This window comes from Lepisosteus oculatus, unplaced genomic scaffold, assembly GCF_040954835.1.
Source record: "Lepisosteus oculatus isolate fLepOcu1 unplaced genomic scaffold, fLepOcu1.hap2 HAP2_SCAFFOLD_432, whole genome shotgun sequence".
Taxonomy (NCBI): domain Eukaryota; kingdom Metazoa; phylum Chordata; class Actinopteri; order Semionotiformes; family Lepisosteidae; genus Lepisosteus; species Lepisosteus oculatus.
The window spans coordinates 42,601-65,560 of record NW_027167969.1 but is presented as its reverse complement, the minus strand read 5'-3'; the positions used below and the strand labels follow the sequence as shown (position 1 = coordinate 65,560).

Below are 22,960 nucleotides of genomic sequence, written 5' to 3'. Positions count from 1 at the left end.
ATATGGGAACGAGCACACGCCACGAATCGTCTCGAATCACTCCCTACAGCTGTAAGGCGCCTTGAAGCGTGCACCCCCAACATTCTTCTTTGCGCATCTGTGAAAGGTAAACTCTTGAGCAAACTCTGAACCAGCTCTAAGGAAACTAATCCGATTAGACGTTACTTTGACTCATCTTCTTACGCTCAGTGCCGGATTGCTCAAACTCCAGCTAGGGTTAGGGTTAGCATTCCCACGCTACTTAGACACTTTGTTTACGCTCAGTGCTGGATTTTGGGAACTTCAGGACGAGTGGGAATTTTCTCCTATCTGTCCATTCTGTTTTGTTTTGGAGACTCTTGGCTGCCTATGTTGTTCAGTGCACCGTGAAGGAAACATTTTCCAAAACTGTGTCAGCTCAAAAGTTGTAAGAAAACCTCTCCAGGTGCTTTAACTCTCTTCATTTTTGTCATTTAATGTGACACTCGATGTATAACTGGAGCCTCACATATGCAAATGGTGAGGCTCCAGTTCGACACCCAGTTCCACACCACTTTACAGTATATGACAAAAGCATGGCAGACTGTGCCGGACCAGCTGGTAACTTCCGCTTATTTTGACCATATTAAACATTGGAAATCTTCCCACTTGCATTTGTGACACTTGATTTTGGCTCCACCTAAGACACTCTTAAATCTTCAAACACTTTTCTCTTCTCCCGCAACACACTTGTCTGTCGGCACTATGTGGCAGCGTTGCATGACAACCCATCTCACCACGGAAAGGAACCTAACAGCTTTGGTAAGAGAGTAGAATTACCTGAAGAACTGCTTTCCATGGAAGCAGGACCAAGCGATGTAGCATTTTTATAGTACCAGGAAAGGAGAAGCGGCACTTCGCCTTTGCCGCACAGGCACAAGGTGACGTGCGGCAGACGCCGTAGTCGGCAGGATTCGAACCTGAGCGGGGAGTCCCCAATGGATTTCAAATCCATCGCCTTAACTACTCGGCCACGACTACAGCGAGCTCGCCGCCGCCGCATTCCTCCTATAATCTAACACGGAGTGCGAGGTGGCTGCGGAAACCTTTTTAAAGTCGCTCTCTGTTAAAAAAAAAACCTTTCACAAGATACATGCCGGCAGACAGACACGCCTCAGAGGGTTTAAGGCTGGCTTCACGTTCAAATGATAAAGTCTCCCCGTCCGGATGTCAAAATGCAACTTTGGCAGACAGAAAAAACATCAACAAACCACAAATGTGGACAAGGATTTTACAAGCTGCACCACACTGCACTTTCAAAAGCATTTACATTCGTGTTAGACGCAGGAATTGTCTTTGTTTTGCGCGCTTACGAACGCCATAGAAAACGAAACAAAACAAAAGCCCTCAGCTCCTGTACTTGATTATAACGCCGTTATGTGTCGAAGCAGGAATTTACGTCATCTTACCACTGCAACATGGGGAATAGAGGGAAATGAACACACGCTACGAATCGTCTCAATCACTCCCTAGAGTCGTAAGGCACATTGAAGGGCCCCCATCATTAATCGTTGGGCCTCTGTAAAAGGAAAGCTGTTGAGCAGTCTTTGAAACAGCTCGGATGAAACACTTGATTGCTTCCATGTGCATCTGGAGCCCACTTCTTATTTTCACTTCATGCCGCCCAAAGCATTTCTAAAACAGGAGATTCGCGTTTGGGAATGCGCCCTGCCCTACAAATAAAACAGGTCTACGGGTCTGAAACCTGCTCCACGGAAAACAGTTCTGTTGCGCTTTTGATCAAAGGGAGATTCTCTGTTCTTACTTTTTGATTACATAACACCCAAAGGGGCTTCTTTGGAGCTGGATTCCAACCAGCATCCTAAAGTTTCTTGGCGGTATCCTTTACAGTCCTCTGTTCGGTCGACAAGGAACAGTAGGGGGCAGCTTTCCTCACACATACAGTGCAATGTACTGTAGTGTTCCCCTTCATTGAATTCGCAGTTCTGCATCAGACCTCTAACTCGTTTCCTTAGCTTGGATTTAAGCCACGAAGCAGGCTTCTACTGTATAAACGTCTAGAGGAATCACAAACTATTTGAGAGGCCATCATCCCAGGGGGAACTGACAAAGTCTATCCCTAAACACCTAGCGCAGTCTCTCGAGAGACTGTCAAAAATCGCTTTCTCCATTTGTGCTGCAAGTAAGTGAAAACGCGGTCTCAACCCAGAGCCACTTGGCAGCAGCGGCACGTAAATACTGTTACTACCACTGCTCGATACCAACGTTAGCCTACTATACCATGTTCAGCCACCGCTAGAAAATGTAAGGCTCTAGTACTGGAGCAAACAAAAGGAGAGCCAACGTCAAACGTAGAGAGCGACGAGGATGGGATTCGAACCCATGCGTGCAGAGCACAATGGATTAGCAGTCCATCGCCTTAACCACTCGGCCACCTCGTCGATGAAACTGGGCTGTCCAGACATGGGTTGGCGCGCTCCAGATGATCTTTTTCTTTTTTTTCCCTCGTACTCAAGGGTCCTTTTCCTGTTCCACATGCGATTTCAACATTTTCCTTGGGAGATGTCAAGCCAGCAAGCCACTGCTGTGGTTCAGTGGCCATTGTGGAGTTCAGTGGCCCTGTTGTACACAGAAAGCACATTGAGCTCCTTGGACATGAAAAGTTCCAGATAAAAGCCATTTGTCATCCTTTCTCTTGGTGTCGATGTTGCTATTGTATGTAAAGGTGGCAACTTGCTCAGCGAGCAGGCGGAGCACACACCGAATGCAGATGTGTCTGAGTGGTGTGTCCAAGTGGCTGCAAAAGGACAACACTACCGGGGCGCCGTTGCTTAGTTGGTTAAAGCGCTTGTCTCTTAAACAGGAGATCCTGAGTCCGAATCCCAGTGGTGCCTTCTTTGTTCTGTCTTCTCGAACAGAACTGGTCCTTACAGACAACCGCCTACGGCTAGACTTAATTAAATGCAAGTATTCATTTCCTGTCTTTAACGCGACTTGTTTTTCTTAAAATGGATGGAACTTGCAAAACATGAAATACAAACATTGCTAATCAGCGCTAGCGGCTGGCAAAAAAAAAGAAGTCAGCAATGTTTTTTTTCTTTAACCTTAACCCTGCTAATGGAGAAGAGTTAAACGACCGAGTCTATGCAGCTTAAACGGTGCTCATGTCGGGTTCTTAGCTGAAAGGGTGGTAAATCACGCTCACCCCAGTCCTTAATCTTTTAAAAGGATACAATATTGAACCTAGTCGCCACATCACATACATCCTGTTCAACGATAAAAAAGTGACATCTATCCTCGATCCAGAGTAAATCCCACGATGAGGGCATATTTTTTTCCACTTTACCATGAGTCGGGCTCAGCTCCACAGAGGCGAGAGCAGAGCAATGAGGTCACGGGGACAGGGGAGTCACACGCTGGCGGTTTGAATACGCGGAAGATCACTGAGGGATCCACAGTATATGGACCCTCCGTGCGCCATCAGTCCGCACTCCGGACTCTGAATCCTGCCATCCGAGTTAAGATCTCGGCGGAACCTGAGGCACAGTTCCTTCTTAAAACGTAATCTGGTGAGCATTTCTAGAATCGTACTTGTATAGATGCAGCCTTTAATGTGTTGCTGGGTTAAAATTGATGACTTCTTGAACTTCAGTAGGCAACTGCCCTCTTGATTTCGGATTTAATTTCTTTATTACAGGGGCGCTTTTATGAAGACAGAGTCATGTTCAGGTACTTTGCTTGATGGAGGAAGCTCATTTCGGACTCTGTGATCTGCTCACCTGGAAAGGTCTGCTGTACTACTACAAGAGAGAAGTAGAGTCTGGAGGAAGGGACAATTTTATGATGCTTTGGAAGGTAATGTTTTTTTTTTCTTTGAAATCGAAATGAATCAGAATATCAGTGCAAAAGACAAACTCTTGGTTTGGTTTAAAGAGATATGGTTTTAAAACAGACAAAATGTAGAAAACAGGTGTTTCTCACTTTTGGAAAAGAATGGACCGGGGGTAATATTTTACTAGGTGCAGTGCTCATCTCACTGGGTTACAGTCCTGCAGTGTCACACCAGGGCCAGTGGCGCAATGGATAACGCGTCTGACTACGGATCAGGAGATTGCAGGTTCGACTCCTGCCTGGCTCGGGTCGTTTTTAAACACATCGGGCTACTCCCTAAGTAGTCTGTGCTACTTACTGCATTGTAATCGTACCCAGTAAGATATTTCCTTCATGTAAATGAACTGCACCTGACAGCTTTAGAAAAACACCTGGGCTCAGTACGGTGCTGAGAGCTTAGCGTTGCTGTTCTAATTAGCACGCACTGCATCGGCTATGAGCCCGAACCTTTCAATTATTCCGATCAGTAAGTCAACACGTAGTCCACATGAACGGTAGAAATATTCTCTTGTCTGTCTCTTGTTTGTATAGAACTGAATGTCCCTGACAATGTACTGTTAGTTTTAATTGAAGAACGGCATTTGTGTTCAAATATACCAGACAAGTTTATGTAACTGCTCATGCGACACTCAGTTGTAATTAGTCAAGAAAAAAAAGTCGAACAACAGCTGCGGGTTTGATTCTGAACGTATGAGATTGCAGCGCCTTTTACTTCCATTGACAAATGATAGAGATTCGAAGAGAGATCCTTCAGACCAGCAAGCAAACCCACGGCTTTTTCGGTTTTCTATCTAGGCAACGTTGGTGTCTGCAATAGCATACATGAAAGCGTGATGCAATTTCTGTGGCTACATTTGTTGCACGTCATGCACAGTAAGAGTGTTTCTAACACCAAATAAAAAGTCAACAATTAGCGATCACGCCTTCTCCTCAGTTAACCCACTGAAACCCTTGCTGTTAACAGTTCTTGACTGCGTGCTTTACCAGCACCTACATATCGTGTCGGTTCTTTCAGCTTTATTCATTAGGTTTTCAAAGGCATAAGTAGAGCACCAGAGGTGCGAACGCAAAATGTGTAGTTATCTGAAGAATTGATTTCCATGGCAGCGGGTCCAAGCGATTTCGCGTTGTTATAGTACCAGGAAAGGAAAAGCGGCACTTCGCCTCTGCCGCGCAGGCACAAGGCGACGTGCGGCAGACGCCGGAGTCAGCAGGTTTCGCACCTGCGCGGGGAAGCCCCAACGCATTTCGAGCCCATCGCCTTAACCACTCGAGCACGACAAATGCGAGCTCGCCGCCGCCGCAATTCTCCTATAATCAAACACGGACTGCGATTTGGCTGCGGAAACCTTTTTAAAGTTGCTCTCCGTTAAAAAAAATACCTTTCACAAGATTCGTGCCGGCAGACAGACACGCCTCAGAGGGTTTAAGGCTGGCTTCACGTTCAAATGATAAAGTCCCCCAGTCCGGATGTCAAAATGCAACTTTGGCAGACAGAAAAAACATCAACAAACCAAAAATGTGGACAAGGATTTTACAAGCTGCACCACACTGCACTTTCAAAAGCATTTACATTCGTGTTAGACGCAGGAATTGCCTTTGATTTGCGCGCTTACGAACGCCATAGAAAACGAAACAAAACTAAAGCCCTCAGCTCCTGCACTTGATTATAATGCCGTTACGTGTCGAAGCAGGAATTTACGTCATCCTACCACTGCAACACGGGGAATAGAGGGAAATGAGCACAAGCTACGAATTGTCTCTAATCAGTCCCTACAGTTGTAAGACGCCTGGAAGCGTGCACCCCCATCATTAATCTTTGCGCATCTGTGCAAGGTAAACTCTGGAGCAGTCTCTGAAACGGCTCAAAGGAAACACGTGATTGATTCCATATGCATCTGGGGTTCATTTCTTATTTACATTTAATTCAAGGGAAAGGCTTGGGTCAGTTTCAGACGGCCTCCAACAGCGAGATTCAAGCGCCCCACCTTCAGCCCAATCTGCGCCGCCAGAACGACAACAGCTCCTCTGGTCTTTGGGGTGCGGTTGTGACCCCGTAACCTAAAGTGTTGGTGGCAGACAAATGGAGACTAACAGGTGATGTCCTAGGACATGACTACATTGTGACACTCGGTGGGGATGGTGACCATTGCTTGGAAAAGAGTGCGAGGCCCCTTTAGAAAAACATTTTGTTAACAGGCATTCTGCCTCAGCCTAAACACCTATAGCTTGCAAAGCGCATGCTATTAGACAGGCACCTCTGCAAGACCTTAAGAGTCTCTTAAACTAGTGATAGTAAGGTGTTCCCAATGGGCGATGTTTGGCTTTCAAATCATCTCTCTGTGGAAGCGCCGAGATGCAGCTGTTTAAGGCTTAGAAGCAGCTGACTGTTTCACTACCTAGCTGATTACTGTCAGTCAGGGAGCTCAGAGGTGAAAAGCCTGTCTGAGAGACAATTCGCCGTCGATGAGTTCAATATGTTCCGTACCAGCTCGGCGCAACTGAGATCATCTTGGTAGCCGTGTAGCTCAGATGAGTGAGAGCGTGTGTGTGTGTACCACCGTGATTGGATGCCGGTCCTTCTCAGGTCACAGTAAACCTTCTGCTGCCTAACTTCCCTAATTTTGGGGATCCCTTTGAAAAAGCAAAGGAAAAAAAACTGGCTCTTCATCAGCATGATCGACCTCACCCAGTGTGGCGCAGTGGCCTAATGGCTAAGACACTGGCCTCCTAAGCCAGGGATTGTGGGTTTGAGTACCATCTGGGGTGCTCCTGTCCCATTTTGAGCGTACAAATGTCCTTTTGATTTGCAAAGCTACAACCCCACCTTACTCAGTGAGCGTCTCTTCTTTTCTCTCACATACAGTTGGGAGAAAAACTTTTGTAAACAGCCCTTCGGAATGATGTGGATTTCTGCATGAATGGCTCCTAACATGTGATCTTATCTTTATCTAAGTCATAATAATTAATAAAGAGAGTCTGATTTAACAAACAACACAAGCCCAACATTTGACATTGCTGTTTCTTTATTGACCAAATGGTTTAAACAATCAAGGTCATTGATGGAAAAAGTACGTGAACCCTTATATTAAGGAGCTAGTGGAACCTCCTTTATGACAAAAACCTCAATCCCCACTTTCTGTAGCGGCTGGTCAGACCTGAGCAGCGGTTAGGAGGTATTTTGGCCTATTCCTCTATGCAAAACTGTTTCAGTTCATGTATATTTTTGGGATGTCTTGCGCTGAACGGCCTGCTTCAGATCACGCCACAGCACTTCAATGGGATTGGGGTCAGGACTCTTACTTGGCCATCCCAAAATACGGAATTTCTTCTGTTTCAGCCACTCTGTTGTTGATGTACTCCTTTGTTTTTGTCATGCTGCATGACCCAGCCTCTTTCGAGTTTTAGATCACAGGCAGACACCCTGACATTCTGCTGTAGAATTTCCTGATACATCTTGGAATTCATCGGTCCCTCGATGATTGCAAGCCGTACAGCCTCCGCCATGTTTCCCAGGTGGGATGAGGTTTTGGAGTTGGTATGCAGTGTTTTGTTATCTCCAAACATAACGCTGTGCACATTTACCAACAAGTTCAACTTTTGTCATGTCTGTCCACAGAACATTGTTCCAGGAGTTGCTGTGGAACATCCATGTGGTCTTTAGCAAACTTGAGAGGGGCAGTGGTGGTTTTTTTTGGGGGGAGAGCAGTGGTTTCCTCCGTGGTGACCTCGCATGATCACCGCTCCTGTTCAGATTTCTTCTTATGGTGGACTCATGGACACAGACGTAAGACAAAGTCAACCACCTGTTCGCTAGATCCCATCCCCACTCAGCTAGTCAAAGATTCCCTCGAAGGACTGGCAGGACCTATAATTAGTATGATGAATGCATCGCTTGCGTCAGGCGTTGTACCTGATCAATTTAAGGTAGCGGTTGTTAGACCGCTCCTTAAGAAGTCAAATTTGGATCCACAAGTTCTTAACAACTACAGGCCTGTCTCAAAGGTCCCATTTCAATCTAAAAGTTTTGAGAGAATAGTTGTTGCCCAATGTCAATCGTATCTGGATTCAAATAATATACTTGAGAAATTTCAGTCTGCTTTCTGAAACTGCATTAACGAGAGTCGTAAATGATATTCTCTTAGCTACTGATGTGGGGAATGCAACAGTGCTTGTGCTTCTAGATCTTAGAGCTGCCTTTGACACGGTTGACCTCTCTGTTTTGTTACACAGGCTTGAGTTTGAGGTTGGCTTATCTGGAACCGTCCTTCAGTGGTTTACTTCACATTTTACTCATCGTTTTCATTATGTTCAAATATCTAATAATTGTACTGCTTCATCAACGTCACCAGTTCAATTTGGGGTACCAGACGGATCAGTGCCGGGGCCAATATTGCTCTCTCTCTCTACATGCTGCTGCTAGGTAGGATAATACGAAAAAATAATATGAACTTTCATTCATATGCTGATGACACTCAAATAAACATTTTGTTCACACCAAACGACAACTTTTCTATTATCACTTTAGTTAAATGCATTAATGAAGGAAAGACTTGGATGTGTGAAAACTTTTTGTTACTCAACTCTGAGAAAACTGAGGATCTGTTGATCGGAGGCAACAATACTGATAGGACTACTATAACTTCAGCACTTAACTCAGAGGATTTAAACATTTGCCTCAAAGAGACAGCACGTAACCTAAGTGGCATATTAGACACAAGGCTCTTAACAACTTGCATTGTTAAGTGCCTTGAGACAACCTTGTTGTGAAAGGTGCTATATAGAAATACATTGATTTGAACTGAATTGACAATGTAAAATGTTGTGTGTGTTGTTTGTTAAACAAGACTGTCTTTATTTATTATTATGCGTCAGATGAAGATCAGATCACATTTTAAGAGCCAATCATGTAGAAATCCAGATCATTCGCGTTTTAAAAGTTGCGGGAAAAGCAAAACAGGTGCTTTTCCTTTGTTGCGCAGACACACGACGACACCGTAGGCGGCAGGACTCGAAGCTTCGCAGGGAGACCCCGATGGCTTTCTAGTCCATCACCCTAACCACTCAGCCGCCGCCGCCGCCACTGCCTTTTTGATGCAGTCTAACATAGAGTGCCGGGCAGCGGCGGAAACCTTTTTCAAAGTCGCTTTCCGTTTAACAACAACAAAAAAAACTTTCACAAAATGCATGCTAGCAGACAAATGCGCCTCAGAGGACTTAAGGCTGGCTTCAAGTTGGAATGATAAAGTCTCCCCGTCCGGTCAGGAAAAGGGAACTTTGTTAGACAGAAAGAAGGAAGTAACAATAACGGAGAATTGTGTGCAAGGATTTTAGAAGCTGCGCAGCCCTGCAGTTTCAATAGCCCTTTTATTCGTGTTAGATGCTGGAATTGCCTTTTTTTGACGCTCTTACGAATGCGATGTCAACGAAAACAGAACAAAGCACAAAAAACCCTCAAGTCCTGCAGTTGGATAGAATGCCGTTACGCGTCCAAGCCGTATTTGACTTCATCCTACCATTGCAACACGGGGCGTATATGGAAACGAACACACGCTACGAATTGTCTCTAATCAGTCCCTACAGTTGTAAGGCGCCTGGAAGCGTGCACCCCCATCATTAATCTTTGCGCATCTGTGCAAGGTAAACTCTGGAGCAGTCTTTGAAACGGCTCAAAGGAAACACGTGATTGATTCCATGTGCATCTGGGGTTCATTTCTTATTTACATTTAATTCAAGGGAAAGGCTTGGGTCAGTTTCAGACGGCCTCCAACAGCGAGATTCAAGCGCCCCACCTTCAGCCCAATCTGCGCCGCCAGAACGACAACGGCTCCTCTGCTCTCCGGGGTGCGGTTGTGACCCCGTAACCTAAAGTGTTGGTGGCAGACAAATGGAGACTAACAGGTGACATCCTAGGACATGACTACGTTGTGACACTCGGTGGGGATGGTGACCATTGCTTGGAAAAGAGTGCGAGGCCCCTTTAGAAAAACATTTTGTTAACAGGCATTCTGCCTCAGCCTAAACACCTATAGCTTGCAAAGCGCATGCTATTAGACAGGCACCTCTGCAAGACCTTAAGAGTCTCTTAAACTAGTGATAGTAAGGTGTTCCCAATGGGCGATGTTCGGCTTTCAAATCATCTCTCCGTGGAAGCGCCGAGATGCAACTGTTTAAGGTTTAGAAGCAGCTGACTGTTTCACTACCTAGCTGATCACTGTTAGTCAGGGAGCTCAGAGGTGAAAAGCCTGTCTGAGAGACAATTCGCCGTCGATCAGTTCAATATGTTCCGTACCAGCTCGGCGCACCTGAGATCATCTTGGTAGCCGTGTAGCTCAGATGAGTGAGAGTGTGTGTGTGTGTACCACCGTGATTGGATGCCGGTCCTTCTCAGGTCACAGTAAACCTTCTGCTGCCTAACTTCCCTAATTTTGGGGATCCCTTTGAAAAAGCAAAGGAAAAAAAAAACTGGCTCTTCATCAGCGTGATCGACCCCACTCAGTGTGCCCCAGTGGCCTAATGGATAAGGCACTGGCTTCCTAAGCCAGGGATTGTGGGTTTGAGTCCCATCTGGGGTGCTCCTGTCCCTTTTTGAGTGTACAAATGTCCTTGTGATTTGTGAAGCTGCAACCCCACCTTACTCAGTGAGCGTCTCTGCTTTTCTCTCAGTTGGGAGAAAAACTTTTGTAAACAGCCCTTCGGAATGATGTGGATTTCTGCATGAATGGCTCCTAACATGTGATCTTATCTTTATCTAAGTCATAATAATTAATAAAGAGAGTCTGATTTCACAAACAACATACGCCCAACATTTGACATTGCTGTTTCTTTATTGACCAAATGGTTTAAACAATCAAGGTCATTGATGGAAAAAGTACGTGAACCCTTATATTAAGGAGCTAGTGGAACCTCCTTTATTGACAAAAACCTCAACATCCAACAAACCTCAGCATCCGCCATGCTTCCCAGGTGGGATGAGGTTTTGGAGTTGGTATGCAGAGTTTTGTTATCTCCAAACATAATGCTGTGCACATTTACCAACAAGTTCAACTTTTGTCACGTCTGTCCACAGAACATTGTTCCAGGAGTTGCTGTGGAACATCCATGTGGTCTTTAGCAAACTTGAGAGGGGCAGTGGTGTTTTTTTTGGGGGGGAGAGCAGTAGTTTCCTCCGTGGTGACCTCGCATGATCACCACTCCTGTTCAGATTTCTTCTTATGGTGGACTCATGAGCACAGACGTAAGACAAAGTCAACCACCTGTTCGCTAGATCCCATCCCCACTCAGCTAGTCAAAGATTCCCCTGAAGGACTGGCAGGACCTATAATTAGTATGATGAATGCATCGCTTGCGTCAGGCGTTGTACCTGATCAATTTAAGGTAGCGGTTGTTAGACCGCTCCTTAAGAAGTCAAATTTGGATCCACAAGTTCTTAACAACTACAGGCCTGTCTCAAAGGTCCCATTTCAATCTAAAAGTTTTGAGAGAATAGTTGTTGCCCAATGTCAATCGTATCTGGATTCAAATAATATACTTGAGAAATTTCAGTCTGCTTTCTGAAACTGCATTAACGAGAGTCGTAAATGATATTCTCTTAGCTACTGATGTGGGGAATGCAACAGTGCTTGTGCTTCTAGATCTTAGAGCTGCCTTTGACACGGTTGACCTCTCTGTTTTGTTACACAGGCTTGAGTTTGAGGTTGGCTTATCTGGAACCGTCCTTCAGTGGTTTACTTCACATTTTACTCATCGTTTTCATTATGTTCAAATATCTAATAATTGTACTGCTTCATCAACGTCACCAGTTCAATTTGGGGTACCAGACGGATCAGTGCCGGGGCCAATATTGCTCTCTCTCTCTACATTCTGCTGCTAGGTAGGATAATACGAAAAAATAATATGAACTTTCATTCATATGCTGATGACACTCAAATAAACATTTTGTTCACACCAAACGACAACTTTTCTATTATCACTTTAGTTAAATGCATTAATGAAGGAAAGACTTGGATGTGTGAAAACTTTTTGTTACTCAACTCTGAGAAAACTGAGGATCTGTTGATCGGAGGCAACAATACTGATAGGACTACTATAACTTCAGCACTTAACTCAGAGGATTTAAACATTTGCCTCAAAGAGACAGCACGTAACCTAAGTGGCATATTAGACACAAGGCTCTTAACAACTTGCATTGTTAAGTGCCTTGAGACAACCTTGTTGTGAAAGGTGCTATATAGAAATACATTGATTTGAACTGAATTGACAATGTAAAATGTTGTGTGTGTTGTTTGTTAAACAAGACTGTCTTTATTTATTATTATGCGTCAGATGAAGATCAGATCACATTTTAAGAGCCAATCATGTAGAAATCCAGATCATTCGCGTTTTAAAAGTTGCGGGAAAAGCGGAACAGGTGCTTTTCCTTTGTTGCGCAGACACACGACGACACCGTAGGCGGCAGGACTCGAAGCTTCGCAGGGAGACCCCGATGGCTTTCTAGTCCATCGCCCTAACCACTCGGCCACCACCGCCGCCACTGCCTTTTTGATGCAGTCTAACATAGAGTGCCGGGCAGCGGCGGAAACCTTTTTCAAAGTCGCTTTCCGTTTAACAACAACAAAAAAAACTTTCACAAAATGCATGCTAGCAGACAAATGCGCCTCAGAGGACTTAAGGCTGGCTTCAAGTTGGAATGATAAAGTCTCCCCGTTCGGACATGAAAACAGAACGTTCTTAGACTGAAAGCAATCAACAACGGAGACATGTGGACGACGATTTTAGTCACTGCACTTTGAATAGCATTTTTACTCCAGTTACAGGAGATGCACCAATGGCCCTTGACCTACGCTCTTACCAATGCCTTGAACATTCAAACAAAACAGCCCTCAAGTCCTGCGGTTTAATATAACGCTGTTACGTGTCGAGGCAGTATTTGACTCTGTCCTACCATTGCAACACGGGGCGTATATGGAAACGAACACACGCTACGAATTGTCTCTAATCAGTCCCTACAGTTGTAAGGCGCCTGGAAGCGTGCACCCCCATCATTAATCTTTGCGCATCTGTGCAAGGTAAACTCTGGAGCAGTCTTTGAAACGGCTCAAAGGAAACACGTGATTGATTCCATGTGCATCTGGGGTTCATTTATTTATTTACATTTAATTCAAGGGAAAGGCTTGGGTCAGTTTCAGACGGCCTCCAACAGCGAGATTCAAGCGCCCCACCTTCAGCCCAATCTGCGCCGCCAGAACGCCAACGGCTCCTCTGGTCTTTGGGGTGCGGTTGTGACCCCTTAACCTAAAGTGTTGGTGGCAGACAAATGGAGACTAACAGGTGATGTCCTAGGACATGACTACATTGTGACACTCGGTGGGGATGGTGACCATTGCTTGGAAAAGAGTGCGAGGCCCCTTTAGAAAAACATTTTGTTAACAGGCATTCTGCCTCAGCCTAAACACCTATAGCTTGCAAAGCGCATGCTATTAGACAGGCACCTCTGCAAGACCTTAAGAGTCTCTTAAACTAGTGATAGTAAGGTGTTCCCAATGGGCGATGTTTGGCTTTCAAATCATCTCTCTGTGGAAGCGCCGAGATGCAGCTGTTTAAGGCTTAGAAGCAGCTGACTGTTTCACTACCTAGCTGATTACTGTCAGTCAGGGAGCTCAGAGGTGAAAAGCCTGTCTGAGAGACAATTCGCCGTCGATCAGTTCAATATGTTCCGTACCAGCTCGGCGCACCTGAGATCATCTTGGTAGCCGTGTAGCTCAGATGAGTGAGAGCGTGTGTGTGTGTACCACCGTGATTGGATGCCGGTCCTTCTCAGGTCACAGTAAACCTTCTGCTGCCTAACTTTCCTAATTTTGGGGATCCCTTTGAAAAAGCAAAGGAAAAAAAAAACTGGCTCTTCATCAGCGTGATCGACCCAACCCAGTGTGCCCCAGTGGCCTAATGGATAAGGCACTGGCCTCCTAAGCCAGGGATTGTGGGTTCGAGTCCCATCTGGGGTGCTACTGTCCCTTTTTGAGCGTACAAATGTCCTTTTGATTTGCAAAGCTGCAACCCCACCTTACTCAGTGAGCGTCTCTGCTTTTCTCTCACATACAGTTGGGAGATGTCTTGCACTGAACGGCCTGCTTCAGATCACGCCACAGCACTTCAATGGGATTGGGGTCAGGACTCTTACTCGGCCATCCCAAAATACGGAATTTCTATTGTTTCAGCCACTCTGTTGTTGATGTACTCCTTTGTTTTTGTCATGCTGCATGACCCAGCGTCTTTCGAGTTTTAGATCACAGGCAGACACCCTGACATTCTGCTGTAGAATTTCCTGATACATCTTGGAATTCATCGGTCCCTCGATGATTGCAAGCCGTACAGCCTCCGCTATGCTTCCCAGGTGGGATGAGGTTTTGGAGTTGGTATGCAGTGTTTTGTTATCTCCAAACATAACGTTGTGCACATTTACCAACATGTTCAACTTTTGTCACTGTCCACAGAACATTGTTCCAGGAGTTGCTGTGGAACATCCATGTGGTCTTTAGCAAACTTGAGAGGGGCAGTGGTGGTTTTTTTTGGGGGGAGAGCAGTGGTTTCCTCCATGGTGACCTCGCATGATCACCACTCCTGTTCAGATTTCTTCTTATGGTGGACTCATAAACACAGACGTAAGACAAAGTCAACCACCTGTTCGCTAGATCCCATCCCCACTCAGCTAGTCAAAGATTCCCTCGAAGGACTGGCAGGACCTATAATTAGTATGATGAATGCATCGCTTGCGTCAGGCGTTGTACCTGATCAATTTAAGGTAGCGGTTGTTAGACCGCTCTTAAGAAGTCAAATTTGGATCAACAAGTTCTTAACAACTACAGGCCTGTCTCAAAGGTCCCATTTCAATCTAAAAGTCTTGGGAGAATAGTTGTTGCCCAACGTCAATCATATCTGGATTCAAATAATATACTTGAGAAATTTTAGTCTGGTTTCTGAAACTGCATTAACAAGAGTCGTAAATGATATTCTCTTAGCTACTGATGCAGGGAATGCAACAGTGCTTGTGCTTTGCTTCTAGATCTTAGAGCTGCCTTTGACACGGTTGACCTCTCTGTTTTGTTACACAGGCTTGAGTTTGAGGTTGGCTTATCTGGAACCGTCCTTCAGTGGTTTACTTCACATTTTACTCATCGTTTTCATTATGTTCAAATATCTAATAATTGTACTGCTTCATCAATGTCACCAGTTCAATTTGGGGTACCAGAAGATCAGTGCTGGGACCAATATTGCTCTCTCTCTCTACATGCTGCTGCTAGGTAGGATAATATGAAAAAATAATATGAACTTTCATTCATATGCTGATGACACTCAAATAAACATTTTGTTTACACCAAACGACAACTCTTCTATTATCAGTTTAGTTAAATGCATTAAGGAAGGAAATACTTGGATGTGTGAAAACTTTTTGTTACTCAACTCTGAGAAAAATGAGGATCTGTTGATCGGAGGCAACAATACTGATAGGACTACTATAACTTCAGCACTTAACTCAGAGGATTTAAACATCTGCCTCAAAGAGACAGCACGTTACCTAGGCGGCATATTAGACACAAGGCTCTTAACAACTTGCATTGTTAAGTGCCTTGGGACAACCTTGTTGTGAAAGGTGCTATATAGAAATACATTGATTTGAATTGAATTGACAATGTAAAATGTTGTGTGTGTTGTTTGTTAAACAAGACTGTCTTTATTTATCAAAAAATAAAAGGAATTTGCTAGGAATGCAAACGTTAGGTTGCGCTTCTTCATGCTGCATCGTCGGCATGAGTGGAGCTTTTTAAACGTCTGTACTTACTGTGCCCCATAAGAAATCGTTTGTCCCCATTCAAAAGAGATTGTGCGATGTCCTGCAGTGTTCGCAAAGCAAACCTTTGACAGTTTGAAAAGAGGAATTTATTCTGCTTCCTGTGCGTGCAGTAGTTACAAATTTGAACGTCTTTACACGATCTGCTGCAGTTTTCAGTGGGCGGGCTTTGTCAGAGGGCTTGGAAAAACGCACTGTGTTTCGGCTCGGGAAACATCATGAGAAGTGTCCTGCATGTTTTCTGTGTATAGCTGTCTTTTAACGCATACAGAATTCATTCGAAATCATTGATTTCTCCAATTAACAAGGTTCCCTTAAAGGATGAGTCAAAGTAACGTCTAATCGGATTAGTTTCCTTAGAGCTGGTTCAGAGTTTGCTCAAGAGTTTACCTTTCACAGATGCGCAAAGAAAAATGTTGGGGGTGCACGCTTCAAGGTGCCTTACAGCTGTAGGGAGTGATTCGAGACGATTTGTGGCGTGTGCTCGTTCCCATATACCGTACGCCCCGGGGTGCAGTGCTAAGATGAAGTACAATACCGCTTGGGCACGTAACGGCGTTACACGCAAGTGCGGGACGTGAGGCTTTTCGTTTGTTCATTTTGTTTTGCTCTGCTTTGCTTTGTTTCGTGGTCAAGAGGCGTAAGGTAAGTCGTAATCCAGGGAGAACACTGGTGGCAAACAGTCCGAGGTGAGAGGCGAGGTCCAAAGTCGAAAAGGCAGAAGGGGAGTCCAATATCCAGAATAAACGAGGTAATGGAAAAAACGCCAGGTAGAGCTCTCAAGGAGTAGACTCAATACCAGCGGGAAGCAAGTAAAGATGGTAAAAATAGCACTGCGTACCCCACGGTGGAGTGTGTGCAGGTGGGTTAACTCGTGCGGCGGCGTTTGTTAATAATCACCCTCTGCTGGTGCTGTTTAGATTGCTTAAGAGTTGGTCTTAACTGCCTGGCGGTCATGACAAGCTCCTCTTTAAGCTGTGGTTTAGTTTTGCATTCATGTGTTTCTAGAGCAGTTATTTATGGGGGTGGGTGGGTCCTTCACAGAGGCTCAGGACAAATCCCCTGCATGAAAGTCTACTGTGTGCGTTCAAACAGTCACAGGTCAAGAGCCAGGCAGGAGGACAATGGACAGATGAGCCAACGAACTAAAAATAAAAGAACAGATATGAAAAAGCCACCATCTTTTTCTTTTTGACATTTTCCGACTTTCATGCAAGCCAGGACAAAGTTGCTCGTAGCTACTTGTGGATTCAAATACTCTATCGAGTGCTTTGATGAGTTTTTGCAATTTGATTGTCGTCCTGTCAGCCTGTTTCTGTTTTTTTTTTTTCAATCTAGGGATGGAAAGTATGAGGGAAATGATGGAGCAATCAATAACCGCTCCGGAAAAATGGCAGAAAGAAATGGTCCGTCACTAAGGACATTTGTGAAGCAGAGGAGTGACATCACCACAAAGGCGACTTATTCTGCTGATCGTTTTGGTGAATAATGATTGAGGCGTGTTAAGAGAAAGGTAGCTGCGTCAGCATGCTTAGGCTGCAAAGGATAAAGCAAAGGTTTACTCCATGCTGAAAAAAGAAGAAAAGAAGCACAACGTTTCGACTGTGGAGCCTTCTGCGCCATCTTCTTTAGCGATGGTGATGATGTTTACATTGGAAAAACTGAGACACGCATACTGGAGGGGCTTGAACCACCAACTTTTCAGCACCACAGAGTCTGACAGTCTTTTGTGCACCCTACATTTGCAGGTTTATGGTCAAAGAAAACAATCACTTGCGCTTCTTGCAGCCGGCAATCTTTTTCCACTGACAACCAAGAAATGGATTTCATCTTTCACAAGCTGTATGGATTTCTTCAAAAACAAGTTATTCCAGAAAGGAAATGAATTCTTGCATTAAACTGAACCAAGCTGTACATGTTTGTCTGAAATGAGACATTCGGCACAACAAGACACGGAGAGAGGCACCGCTGGTATTCAGACCCAGGATCGCCTGCTTACTAGGCGGGCACTTTAAGCCACTAGGGAACAGCGCCAGCGGAGCACCGCGCTTTTACAGACACTTGGACACATCTGCGTTCGGTGTGCACTTAACCTGCTCTCTGAGCCCGTTGCCTCCGTCCCATTTAATAGCAGAACTGACGCCAAGAGAAATGATGAGAAATGGCATTTATCGGGCACTTTTCATGTCCAAGGAGTTCAATGCCCTTGACACCTCCCCAAGGTGACAGAGCTGTGCATTCTTTGGCGACACCATTTTTTCTTTTGTTTAATTTCTATACTTATTGATAGAATAAAAACGATATGTCATGTACTGTAAGGGAAATGTCTCTTTTCATGGGGAAAGCTAGCACCAGCAAATGTTGTGTTTAGAAGAAGTGATTTAACATGACACGTGACCTAATTTACCGGAGCAAAAGCTCACCCAGCAAGCCCTGCTTTACTTCTACAGGAGAGAAGTACTGTAGAGTCTGCAAGATGTTCAGCTGGGTAGCTACGTCAGCATGCCTCGGCTGCAAAGGAACAAGTACTAGGTTTATTGCATGCTGAAAAGAGAAGAACGGAAACACAGCGTTTCGACTGTGAGGTCTTCTCACACCTGAAGAAGCCTCACACCTGTAAAAGGCTCCATGGTTTTCTTTCTTCTCTTTTCAACATGGAATACACCTATTGTCTGCAAGATGTGACAATTTCATGGTGTTTTGGAAGAAAACCTTTTTTCTTTGAATTCAAAATCAATCGGAATTTCAGCACGACACATCAACACTTTTTCTGTTTTAAGGAGATGATATTTTAAACCTGATAAAAATAGTAGGAAACACAAGTTTCTTGCTGTGAAAATTTAGATGGGGAAGTGTACTACTAGTAGCAGTGTAGAGCTCTCTGTGGTGGAGTGCAAGCGCATGTTCTATGGGCCAGTGGCGTAATGGATAACGCGTCTGACTTCGGATCAGAAGATTGGAGGTTCGAGTCCTGCCTGGCTCGTGAGGCTTTTAAACCTCTCAGGTTCCTCGGTAACAGGTTGCCGTCATGTATATGAACTATAGAAAAGCATTTGCCACAACCCGTAAATTAGCACGCAAGTGCGGGCTGGTGAACACAGAACTGTATGGAGATCATCTCCAGCTCCGAGCTCAATTGCAATGAAAAAACATGCAGAACAGAACTGGAGAGCAGCTGAATTTGTGCTCGGTAGGGTGGGGAGGACTCAGCATTGCTATTGTTCTAATTGGCATGAACTGCAGGGGATCTGAATCAGAACATGTCAGTTAGTTTGATCATTGCGTCAGTATGTAGGCCACGTTAATACAGAATTATTACTTTGTCTGTCTCGTCTTTGTATATAGCTGAATGTCCCTGACAATTTCATGTTAGTTTTTAAGAACGACATTGGTGCTAATATATACATATATAGCATATAAGGAACACGTAAAAGTTTAGTCCATGCTGAAAAGATAAGAAAACCGCCACAACGTTTCATCTTGGAATAAATCTTTACTTGTTGTTTTGCAGCCTACCCATTCTGACCTAACTCCTCCCTTGAAATTCCCTAACAGATAAGGGTACGTAACGGCTCATGCGATGCTCAGTTGCAATTTGTCCCAAAACAAACAAGAACAGCAGCTGAGGGTTTGAGTTTGAACATGCACTGTATTAAAGCAGCTTTTATTTCCATTGATAAATGCTAGATATTCCTACAGAGATTCTCCAGGTGAGTAAGCGATTCCTGTTTCTGTTTCTATTTCTGTTTCATATATATATACAGTATATATATGTTACATGTGTCTCTGCAATAGTATAAATGTGTTATACACTATCAGGGGCTGCTTTTTTGTGCACCTCATCTACAACAAGGGTTTTTTTTTTCATTTATGTTTGTGGACCTTCACCATTTGAGGAAGTGAGTTAGATTAGAAAGTTACAGGTATGGTGAGCAATGACTGACAAAGGCACGTACTGCGTATTCCTTACAGAAGTGTAAGCAATTTGTTCTAAAAAACACCGGCTAAAGTCCAACATCGTTAGCAATCTTATTACTTAAACAGAATTAACATCAATAAACTGTAAGGTGCTGGTACATGCGAGTAGATTTGATCTTCTATTAAACAAAAATGCAATTACAGCTCTAAAAAGGTCAACCTAGACTTCTGTAACTGATCTGTTCAGGTCATCGCTGTTTCTCTGACCTTGTGAGTCTTTGGAATTTTAAAAGTGTATTTTGCTTGCCTTTCATGTGGTCTGTGTACAAGTCACTGTGGCGTATGCGGTCCTACACAGCCTTGCTATAGACGTGACGAGCCTCCGCTATGTTGCAATGGAGAACAGGTTCAGTACGGAGCTGCCGAGAAAATTCAGCTGGAAAGCTCGTTGCAGAAAAGCATCGTTCTCTGTGTCCAGCGGCAAAGCGTCCATCGTGGGTGCTGAAGAATCGATTTCACAGGCTGTGGGTCCAGGCGATTTAGAGTGTTAAAGGTCCCAGTGAAAACGAAACGGCGCCGGTCCTTTTACACGCACGCACGCAACCAAATGCAAAGGACGCCGTAGTCGGCAGGATTTGAACCTGCGCGGGGAGACCCCAACGGATTTCAAGTCCGTCACCTTAACCTCTCGGCCACGACTACAGCAAGCGCCGCGGCCGCTGCCTTCTTGCTACAATCGAACAGGGAGTGCGAGGCGGCGGCGGCAGCGGAGGCAACTTTTTTCAAGTTCGCTCTCCGTTTAAGAAACCTTTTACGCCATACGTGCAAGCACACACACACACACCTCAGAGGACTTAAGGGTGGCTTCAAGTTGGAATGATAAAGTCTCCCCGTTCGGACATGAAAACAGAACGTTCTTAGACAGAAAGCAATCAACAACAGAGACATCTGGACGACGATTTTAGTCACTGCACTTTGAATAGCATTTTTACTCCAGTTACAGGAGATGCACCAATGGCCCTTGACCTACGCTCTTACCAATGCCTTGAACATTCAAACAAAACAGCCCTCAAGTCCTGCGGTTTAATATAACGCTGTTACGTGTCGAGGCAGTATTTGACTCTGTCCTACCGTTGAGACACGGGGCGTATATGGAAATGAACACATGCTACGGATCGTCTCTAATCGGTCCCTACAGTTGGAAGGCTCCTTGAAGCGTGCACCCCCATCATTCATCTTTGCGCATCTGTGAAAGGTAGACTCTTGAGCAATGTTTGAGCCAGCTCTAAGGCAACTAGTGCTATTGGACAGACACCTCTGGAAGATCCTAAGAGTCTCTTAACACCACTTCCAGCAGCAAGCTTAATTGTTCGTTGGAGGTCTCCCACCCAGGTACTGACCAGGCAAAGAATCACCAGTACATTGAATGAGGAAGTTAATCCTGAAATCCAATTACATATCTCAAGGTAAGACAAATCCATAAGAACATGTCTTAGTATTACTTCGTTTACATTAGTATGGCACTGAGTTGGAGCTCCTCTTTAAGCTGTGGTTTAGTTTTGCATTCATGTGTTTCTAGAGCAGTTATTTATGGGGGTGGGTGGGTCTTTCACAGAGGCTCAGGACAAATCCCCCGCCTGAAAGTCTAATGTGTGCGTTCAGACAGTCACAGGTCAAGAGCCAGGCAGGAGGACAATGGACAGAAGAGCCAACGAACTAAAAATAAAAGAACAAATATGAAAAAGCCACCATCTTTTTCTTTTTGACATTTTCCGACTTTCATGCAAGCCAGGACAAAGTTGCTCGTAGCTACTTGTGGATTCAAATACTCTATCGAGTGCTTTGATGAGTTTTTGCAATTTGATTGTCGTCCTATCAGCCTGTTTCTGTTTTTTTTTTTTCAATCTTGGGATGGAAAGTATGAGGGAAATGATGGAGCAATCAATAACCGCTCCGGAAAAATGGCAGAATGAAATGGTCCGTCACTAAGGACATTTGTGAAGCAGAGGAGTGACATCACCACAAAGGCGACACATTCTGCTGATGGTTTTGGTGAATAATGATTGAGGTGCGTTAAGAGAAAGGTAGCTGTGTCAGCATGCGTAGGCTGCAAAGGATCAAGCAAAGGTTTACTCCATGCTGAAAAGAGAAGAAAAGAAGCACAACGTTTCGACTGTGGAGCCTTCTGCGCCATCTTCTTTAGCGGTGATGATGTTTACATTGGAAAAACGGAGACATGCGTCCCTGGGTGGGCTTGAACCACCAACCTTTCGGTTAACAGCCGAACGCGCTAACCGATTGCGCCACAGAGACTGACGGCCGCTTGTGCTCCCTACATTTGCAGGTTTATGGTCAAAGAAAACAATCACTTGCGCTTCTTGCAGCCGGCAATCTTTTTCCACTGACAACCAAGAAATGGATTTCATCTTTCACAAGCTGTATGGATTTCTTCAAAAACAAGTTATTCCAGAAAGGAAATGAATTCTTGCATTAAACTGAACCAAGCTGTACATGTTTGTCTGAAATGAGACATTCGGCACAACAAGACACGGAGAGAGGCACCGCTGGTATTCAGACCCAGGATCGCCTGCTTACTAGGCGGGCACTTTAAGCCACTAGGGAACAGCGCCAGCGGAGCACCGCGCTTTTACAGACACTTGGACACATCTGCGTTCGGTGTGCACTTAACCTGCTCTCTGAACCCGTTGCCTCCGTCCCATTTAATAGCAGAACTGACGCCAAGAGAAATGATGAGAAATGGCATTTATCGGGCACTTTTCATGTCCAAGGAGCTCAATGCCCTTGACACCTCCCCAAGGCGACAGAGCTGTGCATTCTTTGGCGACACCATTTTTTCTTTTGTTTAATTTCTATACTTATTGATAGAATAAAAACGATATGTCATGTACTGTAAGGGAAATGTCTCTTTTCATGGGGAAAGCTAGCACCAGCAAATGTTGTGTTTAGAAGAAGTGATTTAACATGACACGTGACCTAATTTACCGGAGCAAAAGCTCACCCAGCAAGCCCTGCTTTACTTCTACAGGAGAGAAGTACTGTAGAGTCTGCAAGATGTTCAGCTGGGTAGCTACGTCAGCATGCCTCGGCTGCAAAGGAACAAGTACTAGGTTTATTGCATGCTGAAAAGAGAAGAACGGAAACACAGCGTTTCGACTGTGAGGTCTTCTCACACCTGAAGAAGCCTCACACCTGTAAAAGGCTCCATGGTTTTCTTTCTTCTCTTTTCAACATGGAATACACCTATTGTCTGCAAGATGTGACAATTTCATGGTGTTTTGGAAGAAAACCTTTTTTCTTTGAATT

At 44.7% G+C, this 22,960-nt stretch overlaps 8 non-coding genes across 8 annotated transcripts; 4 read left to right on the top strand and 4 right to left on the bottom strand.

The window, feature by feature from the left end:
* Positions 1 to 917: 917 nt before the first annotated feature.
* On the bottom strand, positions 918 to 999 carry trnas-uga (transfer RNA serine (anticodon UGA)). Its single transcript has one exon. It is a non-coding gene; the product is annotated as a tRNA-Ser (tRNA).
* Positions 1,000 to 2,338: 1,339 nt separating this feature from the next.
* Positions 2,339 to 2,420, bottom strand: trnas-gcu (transfer RNA serine (anticodon GCU)). Its single transcript has one exon. It is a non-coding gene; the product is annotated as a tRNA-Ser (tRNA).
* A 1,624-nt stretch (positions 2,421 to 4,044) lies between these two features.
* trnar-acg (transfer RNA arginine (anticodon ACG)) lies at positions 4,045 to 4,117 on the top strand. The gene has a single exon. It is a non-coding gene; the product is annotated as a tRNA-Arg (tRNA).
* A 6,255-nt stretch (positions 4,118 to 10,372) lies between these two features.
* trnar-ccu (transfer RNA arginine (anticodon CCU)) lies at positions 10,373 to 10,445 on the top strand. The gene has a single exon. It is a non-coding gene; the product is annotated as a tRNA-Arg (tRNA).
* A 3,356-nt stretch (positions 10,446 to 13,801) lies between these two features.
* trnar-ccu (transfer RNA arginine (anticodon CCU)) lies at positions 13,802 to 13,874 on the top strand. The gene has a single exon. It is a non-coding gene; the product is annotated as a tRNA-Arg (tRNA).
* Positions 13,875 to 18,628: 4,754 nt separating this feature from the next.
* On the top strand, positions 18,629 to 18,701 carry trnar-ucg (transfer RNA arginine (anticodon UCG)). The gene has a single exon. It is a non-coding gene; the product is annotated as a tRNA-Arg (tRNA).
* Positions 18,702 to 20,256: 1,555 nt separating this feature from the next.
* Positions 20,257 to 20,338, bottom strand: trnas-uga (transfer RNA serine (anticodon UGA)). The gene has a single exon. It is a non-coding gene; the product is annotated as a tRNA-Ser (tRNA).
* A 1,537-nt stretch (positions 20,339 to 21,875) lies between these two features.
* Positions 21,876 to 21,949, bottom strand: trnan-guu (transfer RNA asparagine (anticodon GUU)). Its single transcript has one exon. It is a non-coding gene; the product is annotated as a tRNA-Asn (tRNA).
* Between the last annotated feature and the right edge of the window lie 1,011 nt (positions 21,950 to 22,960).